Genomic DNA, 12,963 nt, shown 5'->3' with positions numbered 1-12,963 from the left:
CCAGCAATCCCCACAGGGCGCGCTTGTCCGGGTGCCTTGTTGAACCGGCAACCCGAGACTTGAGAGGGCTGGACTTGAGACTGAACGAGACTTGCACAGTAGCCCAGCTCAGGGGATTGCAGGGACAGATCGCTTGGGATACCCAGTGGGACGAACAAAACCGCGATTTCAAACTATCCCGGGCAGACGGTCCGAGACGCTCTGTGGGGGAGGGGCGTCCACCACTACGGAGGCAACCTGCCCCAACTGAGATACATGCCCACTGCTGACGCAGCCAGCCGTTGCCGAGGCAACCCACCCCAACTGAGATACACGCCCACTGCTGACGCAGCCAGCCGTTGCCGAGGCAACCCGTCCCTACTGAGATACATGCCCACTGCTGACGCAGCCTGCCGTTGCTGAGGCAACACGCTACAACGAAGAGACTCCGCCGCAGGGCGTGGCGGAGACCACAGCAGAGCCGGCAGGAACAGCGCGAATCACACAACAGCAGGGCGGAGCCTCGGCAGCCAAACAGTGGCTAGTCTGCCTTTGAGCTGGGCAGGACACCTGATCGGACATCCAAAAATAAAGCCCAAACCCCTCAACACAGAGCATTTGAGAAAAAAAAAAGGGTTGTTTAATGAGCTGTGTTGCAGCAGAATCAAACATAGCAGCCTAACAGTCCTGAATGAACAACAGAGTGCACAGCTCAGCAATTAAACCCCTATAAAGTACAAACTGTCTCCTCAAGCAGCTCCCTGACCCCTCTATATCCAAAAGACTGTCATTAGGCAGGCATCATCCTGGGACAAAGAGAGCAGAAAAAGAAACTGGTAGCATCCCTCGCTGTGCCACGGCTACTAGAGGTGCAACCCAGACAAGCAGGGTCTGGAGCGGACCTCAACAGTCGTACAGCGAAGGGGCTAGACTGGTAGAAGGAAAACCAAGCAACAGAAATACTTCATCATCAACATTCTGGGTGTCCACTCAGAGACCCAAACGAAAAGTCAGCAACTACGCAGACGACCAGCGGACAAATCCACAAAGATGGGAAGAAACCAGCGCAAAAAGGAGGAAAACACCCGAAACCAGAACACCTCGCCTCCTAGAAAGGACCAAAACTCCTCACCAGCAAGGGAACAAAGCTGGACGGAGAATGACTGTGACGAAATGACGGAATTAGACTTCAGAAGATGGATAATGAGAAACTTTTGTGAGCTAAAAGATCATGTATTAAATCAATGCAAAGAAACTAAGAACCTTGAAAAAAGATTTGAAAAAAGATTCGAGGAAATGATAACAAGAATGGATACCTTAGAGAGGAATATGAATGAATTAAAGGAGCTGAAAAACACAATACGAGAACTTCGCGAAGCAAACACAAGTTTCAATAGCCGAATTGACCAAGCAGAAGAAAGAATATCTGAAGTCGAAGACCAACTCAATGAAATAAAACGAGAAACCAAGATCAGAGAAAAAAGCGCAAAAAGGAATGAACAAAGTCTCCAAGAAATGTGGGACTATGTGAAAAGACCTAACCTACGTTTGATAGGTGTACCAGAAGGGGACGAAGAGAATGAATCCCAGCTGGAAAATACTCTTCAGGACATCATCCAGGAAAGTTTCCCCCACCTAGCAAGACAAGCCAACACTCAATTGCAGGAAATACAGAGAACACCACAAAGATATTCCGCAAGAAGAGCAACCCCAAGGCACATAATCGTCAGATTCAACAGGGTTGAAATAAAGGAGAGAATACTAAGGGCAGCCAGAGAGAAAGGTCGGGTCACCCACAAAGGGAAGCCCATCAGACTCACAGCAGATCTCTCGGCAGAAACACTACAAGCCAGAAGAGAGTGGGGGCCAATATTCAACATTCTGAAAGAAAAGAACTTTCAACCCAGAATTTCATATCCAGCCAAACTGAGCTTCAGAAGTGAAGGAAGAATAAAATCCTTTGCGAACAAGCAAGTACTCAGAGATTTTGTCACCACCAGGCCTGCTTTACAAGAGCTCCTAAAAGAGGCACTACACATAGAAAGGATCAATCAGTACCAGCCATTCCAAAATCACACTGAATGCTAAAGAGCTTCAACATAATGAAGAATCTACAACAACTAACAGGCAAAACAGCCACTTAGAATCAAAATGGCAGTATCAAATTCACACATAACAATATTAACCCTAAATGTAAATGGACTAAATGCACCAATCAAAAGACACAGACTGGCAAATTGGATAAAAATCCAAAACCCATCAGTGTGCTGTATCCAGGAAACCCATCTCACATACAAGGATACACAAAGGCTCAAAATAAAGGGATGGAGGAAGATTTACCAAGCTAATGGAAAGCAAAAAAAAGCAGGAGTTGCAATTCTCATCTCTGATAAAATAGACTTTAAAGCAACAAAGATCAAAAGAGACAAAGAAGGCCATTACATAATGGTAAAAGGATCGATACAACAAGAAGAGCTAACGATCCTAAACATATATGGACCCAACACAGGAGCACCCAGATACATAAGGCAAGTTCTTAATGACTTACAGAAGGACTTAGACTCCCACACAATAATAGTGGGAGACTTTAACACTCCACTGTCAATACTAGACAGATCAACCAGACAGAAAATCAACAAGGATACCCAGGGCTTGAACTCAGACCTGGAGCAAGCAAACCTGGTGGACATTTACAGAACTCTCCACCCCAAATCCACAGAATACACATTCTTCTCAGCACCACATCACACCTACTCTAAAATTGACCACATAATTGGAAGTAAAGCACTGCTCAACAAATGCAAAACAACTGAAATCATAACAAACAGCCTCTCAGACCATAGTGCAATCAAGTTAGAACTCAGAATTCAGAAACCGACCCAGAACCGCACAGCTTCATGGAAACTGAACAACTGGCTCTTGAATGTTGACTGGGTAAACAATGAAATGAAGGCAGAAATAAAGAAGTTCTTCGAAACCAATGAGAATGAAGACACAACGTGCCAGAACCTCTGGGACACATTTAAAGCAGTCTCTAGAGGAAAGTATATAGCAATAAGTGCCCATATGAGGAGAATGGAGAGATCCAAAATTGACACCCTATCGTCAAAATTGAAAGAGCTAGAGGAGCAAGATCAAAAAAACTCAAAACCCAGCAGAAGACAAGAAATTACTAAGATCAGAGCTGAGCTGAAGGAGATTGAGACACGAAAAACCCTTCAAAAAATCAACAAATCAAAGAGCTGGTTTTTTGAAAAGATCAACAAAATAGACAGACCACTAGCCAGATTGATTAAAAATAAAAGAGAGAACAACCAAATAGATGCAATAAAAAATGATAAAGGGGAAATCACCACAGATTCCACAGAAATTCAAACCATCGTCAGAGAATATTACAAACAACTCTATGCACATAAACTAGTAAACCTGGAAGAAATGGATAAATTCCTGGACTCCTGTGTCCTCCCAAGCCTAAACCAGGAGGAAGCTGAAACTATGAATAGACCAATAACAAGGTCTGAAGTTGAGGCAGCAATTAAGAGCCTACCTCACAAAAAAAGCCCAGGTCCAGATGGGTTCACAGCCGAATTCTACCAGACACACAAGGAGGAGCTGGTACCATTCCTTCTAAAACTATTTCAAACAATCCAAAAAGAGGGAATCCTTCCCAAATCATTTTATGAGACCAACATCATCCTGATACCAAAACCCGGCAGAGACCCAACGAGAAAAGAAAACTTCAGGCCAATATCCATGATGAACATAGATGCAAAAATCTTCAATAAAATATTGGCAAGCCGATTGCAACAGCAAATCAAAAAACTTATTCATCATGATCAAGTAGGATTCATCCCAGGGATGCAAGGCTGGTTCAACATACGCAAGTCTATCAACGTAATTCACCACATAAACAGAACCAAAAACAAAAACCACATGATTATCTCAATTGACGCAGAGAAGGCATTTGACAAAATTCAACAGCCCTTTATGCTAAAAACCCTCAATAAACTCGGTATCGATGGAACGTATCTCAAAGTAATAAAAGCTATTTATGACAAACCAACAGCCAATATCATACTGAATGGGCAAAAACTGGAAGCATTCCCTTTGAAATCTGGTACTAGACAAGGATGCCCTCTCTCACCACTCCTATTCAATATAGTACTGGAAGTTCTAGCCACAGCAATCAGGCAAGAAAAAGAAATAAAGGGTATTCAAATAGGAAAGGTGGAAGCCAAATTGTCTCTATTTGCAGACGACATGATAGTATACCTAGAAGACCCCATTGCCTCAGCCCAAAAACTCCTGAAACTGATAAACAACTTCAGCAAAGTCTCAGGATATAAAATCAATGTGCAAAAATCACAAGCATTCGTCTACACCAATAACAGACTTAAAGAAAGCCAAATCAAGAGCGAACTGCCATTCGCAATTGCTACAAAAAGAATAAAATACCTTGGAATACAACTCACAAGGAACGTAAGGGACCTCTTCAAGGAGAACTACAAACCACTGCTCAACGAAATCAGAGAGGACACAAACAGATGGAGAAACATTCCATGTTCATGGTTAGGAAGAATTAATATCGTGAAAATGGCTATACTGCCCAAAGTAATTTACAGAATCAACGCTATCCCCATCAAGCTACCATTGACTTTCTTCACAGAACTGGAAAAAACCACCATGAACTTCATATGGAACCAAAAGAGAGCCCGCATAGCCAAGTCAATTCTAAGCAAAAAGAACACAGCGGGGGGCATCACACTACCGGATTTCAAACTATACTACAAGGCTACAGTAATCAAAACAGCATGGTACTGGTACCAAAACAGAGATATAGACCAATGGAACAAAACAGAGGCACCGGAGGCAACACAACATACATACAACTATACAATCTTTGATAAACCTGACAAAAACAAGCAATGGGGCAAGGATTCCATGTTTAACAAATGGTGTTGGGAAAACTGGCTAGCCATGTGCAGAAAGCAGAAACTGGACCCCTTCCTGACACCTTACACTAAAATTAACTCCAGATGGATTAAAGACTTAAACATAAGACCTGGCACCATAAAAACCCTAGAAGGAAATCTAGGCAAAACTATCCAGGACATAGGAGTAGGCAAGGATTTCATGAACAAAACACCAAGAGCATTGGCAACAAAAGCCAAAATAGACAAATGGGACCTAATGAAACTCCACAGCTTCTGCACGGCAAAAGAAACAGTCACTAGAGTGGATCGGCAACCAACAGAATGGGAAAAAATTTTCGCAGTCTACCCATCTGACAAAGGGCTGATATCCAGAATTTACAAACAACTCAAGCAGATTTACAGGAAAAAAACAAACAAGCCCATTCAAAAGTGGGCAAAGGATATGAACAGATACTTTACGAAAGAAGACATATATGAGGCCAACAATCATATGAAAAAATGCTCATCGTCACTGGTCATCAGAGAGATGCAAATCAAAACCACATTGAGATACCATCTCACGCCAGTTAGAATGGCGATCATTAAAAAATCTGGAGACAACAGATGCTGGAGAGGATGTGGAGAAAAAGGAACACTTCTACACTGTTGGTGGGAGTGTAAATTAGTTCAACCATTGTGGAAGACAGCGTGGCGATTCCTCAAGGCCTTAGAAATAGAAATTCCATTTGACCCAGCAATCCCATTACTGGGTATATATCCAAAAGACTATAAATCGTTCTACTATAAGGACACATGTACACGAATGTTCATTGCAGCACTGTTTACAATAGCAAAGACCTGGAATCAACCCAAATGCCCATTGATAATAGACTGGATTGGAAAAATGTGGCACATATACACCATGGAATATTATGCAGCAATCAGAAATGATGAGTTTGTGTCATTTGTAGGGACATGGATGAATCTGGAAAACATCATCCTCAGCAAACTGACACAAGAACAGAAAATGAAACACCACATATTCTCACTCATAGGTGGGTGATGAAAAATGAGAACACATGGACACAGAAAGGGGAGTACTAAACACTGGGGTCTATTGGGGGGAAAAGGGGAGGGCCAGTGGGAGGGGGAGGTGGGGAGGGATAGCCTGGGGAGAAATGCCAAATGTGGGTGAAGGGGAGAAGAAAAGCAAAGCACACTGCCATGTGTGTACCTAGGCAACTGTCTTGCATGCTCTGCTCATGTACCCCAAAACCTATAATCCAATAAAAAATTAAAAAAAAAAAAAAAAAAAAAAAAGAAATAACACTTGTCATTGTTTGAAATTAATTATATTATTTATTCATTTGTTTATTGACCTGCAAGTAGAAAGCAAGTTTCATGAGAATAGGGATTGCTATGTTTTGCTCATTATTGTATCACCAGCACTTAGAACAGTGCCTGGCACTTGGTATGCACTCAGTAAACATTTAGTGAATAATGTAATCATAATCTAGGAATGATGCAGGACTGAACCAAGATAGTAGCCGTAGGTAAAGAAGAAGGAATTATATTAAGTTAGGAGAAGAAACAGGACTTGGTGACTGTTATAGTTTAGATATTTTCCCCCTCCAAGTCTCATGATAAAATTATATCCATAATAGTGGAGGAGGGGAGGGACCTAAAGGAAGGTGTTTGGGTCATGGGGACGGATCCCTGATGAAGGTCTTAGTACTGTCCTCATAGTAATGAGGGAGTTGTCACTCTATTCATTCCAACTTTTCTTCCAAATCCTTGAGGAATCTGAGAGCCACCTCTCCCTCCCAGAGCTGGTTGTTGAAAAGAGCCTGACATGACACCTCCCTCCCCTCTCTCACTTCTTGCCATGTGATCTCTACTTGTTCACTCCCATTTTCCTTCTGTTGTGAGTAGAAACTTCCTGAAGCCCTCACCAGAAACACATGCTGGCACCATGCTTGTACAGCTTGCAGAACTGTGAGCCACATAAAACGCTATTCTCTATAAACTCTCCAGCCTCAGGTATTCTTTTTGTTAAATTATACTTTAAGTTCTGGGGTACATGTGCAGATTATGCAGGATTGTTACATAGGTATACACATGTCATGGTGGTTTACTGCCTTCATCCCCCTCCATCACCTACATTAGGTGTTTCTCCTAATGTTACCCCTTCCCAATACCTCCACCCGCTGCTATCCCTCCCCTAGCCCCTGAATCCCCCAGCAGGCCCCAGTGTGTGATGTTCTCCTCCCTGTGTCCTTGTGTTCTCATTGTTTAATATCCACTTATGAGTGAGAACATGCAGTGCTTGGTTTTCTGTTTTTGTGTCAGTTTACTGAGAATGATGGTTTCCAGCTTCATCTATGTCCTTGCAGAGGACATGAACTAGTCCTTTTTTATGGCTGTATAGTATTCCATGCTGTATATGTGCCACATTTTCTTTATCCAGTCTATCACTGATGGGCACTTAGGTTGTTTCCAAGTATTTGCTATTGTGAACAGTGCTGCAATGAACATACATGTGCATTTGTCTTTATAATAGAACAATTTATAATCCTTTGGGTATATACCCAGTCATGGTATTGTGGGGTCAAATGCTATTTCTATTTCTAGATCCTTGAGGAATAGACACACTGTCTTCCACAATGGTTGAACTAATTTATACTCCCATCAACAGTGTAAAAGTGTTCCTAGTTCTACACATCCTCTCCAGCATCTGTTGTCTCCACATTTTTTAATGATCACTGTTCTAACTGGCGTGAGATGGTATCTCAATGTGAATTTGATTTGCATTTCTCCAATGACCAGTGATGATTAGCATTTTTTCATGTTTGTTGGCCTCATGTATGTCTTCTTTTGTAAAGTGTCTGTTCATATTCTTCACCCACTTTTTGATGGATTTGTTTTTTTTTTCTTATACATTTGTTTAAGTTCCTTGTAGATTCTGGCTATTAGGCCTTTGTCAGATGTATAGATTGCAAAAATTTTATTCCATTCTGTTAGTGGCCAGTTCACTCTAACGATGTTTCTTTTGCTGTGCAGAATCTCTTAAGTTCAATTAGATCCCATTTGTCTGTGTTGGCATTTGTTGTCATTCCTTTTGGTGTTTTAGTCATGAAGTCCTTGCCTATGCCTATGTCCCGAATGGTATTGCCTAGGCTTTCTTCTAGGGTTTTATGGTGTTAGGTCTTGTGTTTAAATCTTCAATCCATCTGGAGTTAATTTTTGTATAAGGTGTGAGGAAGGAGTCCAGTTTCAGCTTTCTGCACATGGCTAGCCAGTTTTCCCAACACCATTTATTAAATAGGGAATCCTTTCTGCATTGCTTGTTTCTGTCAGGTTTGTCAAAGATCAGATGGTTGTGGATATGTGGCATTACTTCTGAGGCCTCTTTTCTGTTCCATTGGTCTATATCTTTGTTTTGGTACCAGTACCATGCTGTTTTGATTACTGTAGCCTTGTAGTATAGTCTGAAGTCAGGTAACGTGATGCCTCTAGCTGTGTTTTTTTTTTTTTGCTTAGGATTGTCTTGGCTATGAGTGCTCTTTTTTGTTTCCATATGAACTTTAAGGTGTTTTTTTTTTCCAGTTCTGTGAAGAAGGTCAATGGTAGCTTGATGAGGATAGCATTGACTCTATAAATTACGTGGGTTAGTATGGCCATTTTCACGATATTGATTCTTCCTAGCTATGAGCATGGAATGTTTTTCCATCTGTTTGTGTCATCTGTTATTTCCTTGAGCAGTGGTTTGCTCAAGGAAATAGTTCTTGAAGAGGTCCTTCACATCCCTTGTTAGTTGTATTCCTAGGTATTTTATTATCTTTGTAGCAATTGCAAATGGGAGTTTGCTCATGATTTGGCTCTCTGTTTTTCTGTTATTGGCATATAGGAATGGTTGTGATATTTGCACATTGATTTTGTATCTTGAGATTTTGCTGAAGTTGCTTATCAGTTTAAGGTGATTTTGGGCTGAGATGATGGGCTCTTCTAAATATACAATCCTGTCACCTGCAAATAGACTAGTTGACTTCCTCCTTTCCTAATTCAGCTCCCTTTATTTCTTTTTCTTGCCTGATTGCTTTAGCTAGAACTTCCAATACTATGTTGAGCAGGAGTGATGAGAGAGGGCACCCTTGTCTAGTGCCAGTTTTCAAAGTGAGTGCTTCCAGTTTTTCCCCATTCAGTATGATATTGGCTGTGGGTTTGTCATAGATAGCTTTTATTATTTTGAGATACATTCCATCGATACCTAGTTTATTGAGAGTTTTTAGCATAAAGGGCTGTTGAATTTTGTCAAAGGCCTTCTCTGCATCTATTGAGATAATCATGTGGTTTTTGTCTTTGGTTCTGTTTATGTGACGGATTACAGTTATAGATTTGCATATGTTGAACCAGCCTTTAACCCCAGGATGAAACCAACTTGATCTTGATGAATAAGCTTTTTGATGTTCTGTTGCTTTTGGATTGCCAGTATTTTATTGAAGAGTTTTGCATCTATGTTCATCGTGGATATTGGCCTGAAGTTTTCTTTTTTATTTGTGTCTCTGTCAGGTTTTGGTATCAGGATGATGTTGGTCTCATAAAATGAGTTAGAGAGGCTTCCCTTTTTTGTATTGTTTGGAATAGTTTCAGAAGAAATGGTACCAGCTCCTGTGTATGCCTGTTAGAATTCGGCTGTGAACCCATCTGGACCTGGACTTTTTTTGGTTGGTAGGCTATTAATTTCTGCCTCAACTTCAGAACTTGTTATTGGTCTATTCAGAGTTTCAACTTCTTCCTGCTTTAGTCTTAGGAGGGTGGAAGTGTCCAGGAATTTATCCATTTCTTCCAGATTTACTGGTTTATGTTCATAGAGGTGTTTGTAATAAACTCTGATGGTAGTTTGTATTTCTGTGGAATCAGTGGTGATATCCCCTTTATTGTTTTTTGTTGCATCTATTCGATTCTTCTCTCTTTTCTTTTTTATTAGTCTGGCTAGTGGTCTGTCTATTTTGTTGATCTTTTCAAAAACCCAGCTCCTGAATTTATTAATTTTTTGAAGTATTTTTTTGTGTCTCTATCTCCTTCAGTTCTGCTCTGATCTTAGTTATTTCTTGTCTTCTGCTAGGTTTTGAATTTGTTAGCTCTTGCTCCTCTAGTTATTTTAATTATGATGATAGGGTGTTCATTATCAATCTTTCCTCGCTTCTCATATGGGCATTTAGTGCTATAAATTTCCCTCTAGAAACTGCTTTAAATGTGTCCCAGAGATTCTTGTATGTTGTGTCTTCGTTCTCATTGGTTCCGAAGAACATCTTTATTTCTATCTTCATTTCATTATTTATCCAGTTGTCAATCAGGAGCAGTTTGTTCAGTTTCCATGTGGTTGTTCAGTTTTGAGTGAGTTTCTTAATCCCGAGTTCTAATCTGGACAAAGTGAATCTAATAGACAACTAGAGAACTCTCCACCCCAAATCCACAGAATCTACTTTCTTCTCAGCACCACATCGCACTTACTCCAGAATTGACCAGATAATTGGAAGTAAATCACTTCTCAGCAAATGCAAAAGAACAGAAATCATGGGTGGTGGTGTCTTCCTGTCTCTATGATAACGGTTTTTCTAGTGCTGATATCCTGAGACAGTGAATCATAGTGAAAGATTCGTTTTCATTGCAGAGTGGTGTCGTCCAAATGCTTCTTCTTCAATGTTATGAGCTTTTATTTTACCCAGGGGATGGGTCTGTTGAAATACATGATGTAAAGAATCGTTGCACCTTTTAAAGTGGGCCAAATATGATAACCTGCACTTGGAAGATTTTTGTTTTTTTATTTTTTGAGATGGAGTTTTGCTGTTACCCAGACTGGAGTGTGATGGCATGATCTCAGCCCACCACAACCTCCGCCTTCTGGGTTCAAGCAATTCTCCTGCCTCAGCCTCCCAAGTATCTGGAACTACAGGTGCGCACCACCATGCCTAGCTAATTTTTGCATTTTTAGTAGAGATAGGGTTTCACCTTGTTGACCCGGATGGTCTCAATCTCTTGACCTCGTGATCCACCCACCTCGGCCTCCCAAAGTGCTGTTATTAGAGGCGTGAGCCACCGCACCCAGCCGGAAGATTTATTTATAGGCAACAAAGTGAATGTCTTTTCTCAACAATTGGTATTAATTGACCATGGAGATCAATATACAGCTCGCCAGCTGGGAAGTAGGAAAGAAAAACTGCTAGCCCTGATTAAACCAGATGCAATATCAAACGCTGGACAGATAATTGAACTAATAAACAGAGCTGGATTTACTATAACGAAACTCAAAATGATGATGCTTTCAAGGAAAGAAGCATTGGATTTTCACGTAGATCATCAATCAAGGCCCTTTTACAATGAGCTGATCCAGTTTATTACAACTGGTTCTATTATTTCCATGGAAATTTTAAGAGATGATGCTATATGTGAATGGAAAAGACTACTGGGACCTGCAAACTCTGGGGTGGCATGCACAGATGCTTCTGGAAGCATTAGAGCCGTCTTTGGAACAGATGACATAAGAAATGCAGCGTATGGCCCAGATTCTTTTGCTTCTGCCAGAGAAATGGAGTTGTTTTTTTTCGTTCAAGTGGAGGTTGTGGGCCGGCAAACACTGCTAAATTTACCAATTGTACTTGTTGCATTGTTAAACCCCATGCTGTCAGTGAAGGACTTTTGGGAAAGATCCTGATAGCTATCTGAGATGCAGGTTTGGAAGTCTCAGCTATGCAGATGTTCAATATGGATCGGGTTAATGTTGAAGACTTCTGTGAAGTTTATAAAGGAGTAGTGACTGAATATCATGAAATTGCCTGGCATTTATGCCCCGGAACTCTCAGAGCAATCTTCGGTAAAACTAAGATCCAGAATGCTGTTCACTGTACTGATCTGCCAGAGGATGGCCTTTTAGAGGTTCAATACTTCTTCAAGATTTTGGATAACTAGTGGTGGGGAAAGTAAAAAAGTCACAGGTTGGGACATTTAGACAAGAGTGAATCACACACATGAGGAATGTGTTCATTCTTTTGTCCATTGTTTTAACCTGACTGAATACAAGATCGACAAAAGCACTGTACTCCTGGAAATTATTACATATGTTAGAACATGGATTTTGCACCGTAGACAACATTTAACACCAGTCTATGGGGTACTGCATTGCTTTTTATAAAGTTTAAAATAAAGATTTATTTTCAAACAAACAAAAAACAGAAATCATAACAACCACACGTATTCTTTTATAGCAATGCACAATCGACAAGAACAATGACTAACTGGATAGGAGGTGTGCTTAAAAGAGAATAATTAGACAGATTTCTGTCTTCGACAAATGGGTGAATGGTAGTAAGTAAAAACAGGAAAAGGAACATAGTGCACAAAATAAACAAGCAAAAAGAAAATGAATAAAAACTTAACTTTGTTACTCAGCTTTAAAATTTTCTATTATTTCTATTTATATCTTACTGTACTATGTCTTGAAAAGTCGTCATTATTGTACATTATTTAGTCTTTCTACTTATGATAACACCACACTTACAGTGTTATAATACTATGTATTTCTTTGTACTTACTAATTGATTTTGTACTTTCAGATAATTATTTATTGCTCATTAATGTCCTTTTCTTTCTGATTGAATTCTTCTCTTTAGTATTTCTTATAGGACATTAATGAGCAATACTAAAAAAAAAAAAGTGGAGGGATTTCTGGTGTTGGTGAAATCCCTCCACTTTTTTTTTTTTTTTTTGGTTTTGTCTTGGAATGCCTTTATTTCTTTTTCATGTCTGAAGGATTTTTTCACCAGATATTCTATTCTAGGGTGAAAAATTATTTATTTATTTTTCCTTTAGTACTTTAAATATATCAGGTGACCCTCTCCTAGCCTGTAAGGTTTCCACTGAAAAGTCTGCTGCCAGGTATATTGGAGCTGCTTGGGCCTCCCAAGGGTGAATCCATCCACCTCTATTTTGGATTCCAGTTCTTTCCACTCCTTCAGATACCTACTCATTTGATTCATTTGATAGATTTTGATATTCACTAAGTTCCAATTCT

The 12,963-nt window shown here is 40.3% G+C and overlaps 1 pseudogene; it reads left to right on the top strand.

Annotated features, from left to right (window-relative positions):
- LOC100400751 (nucleoside diphosphate kinase homolog 7-like) overlaps window positions 1–12,108 on the top strand; it is a 33,168-nt pseudogene extending 21,060 nt beyond the window's left edge.
- The last annotated feature ends 855 nt before the right edge of the window (window positions 12,109–12,963 follow it).

The sequence above is a fragment of the Callithrix jacchus genome, chromosome X (genome assembly GCF_049354715.1).
Source record: "Callithrix jacchus isolate 240 chromosome X, calJac240_pri, whole genome shotgun sequence".
Taxonomy (NCBI): Eukaryota; Metazoa; Chordata; class Mammalia; order Primates; family Cebidae; genus Callithrix; species Callithrix jacchus.
The sequence above is the reverse complement of the archived record's forward strand: the minus strand, read 5'-3'. Positions and strand labels throughout refer to the sequence as shown.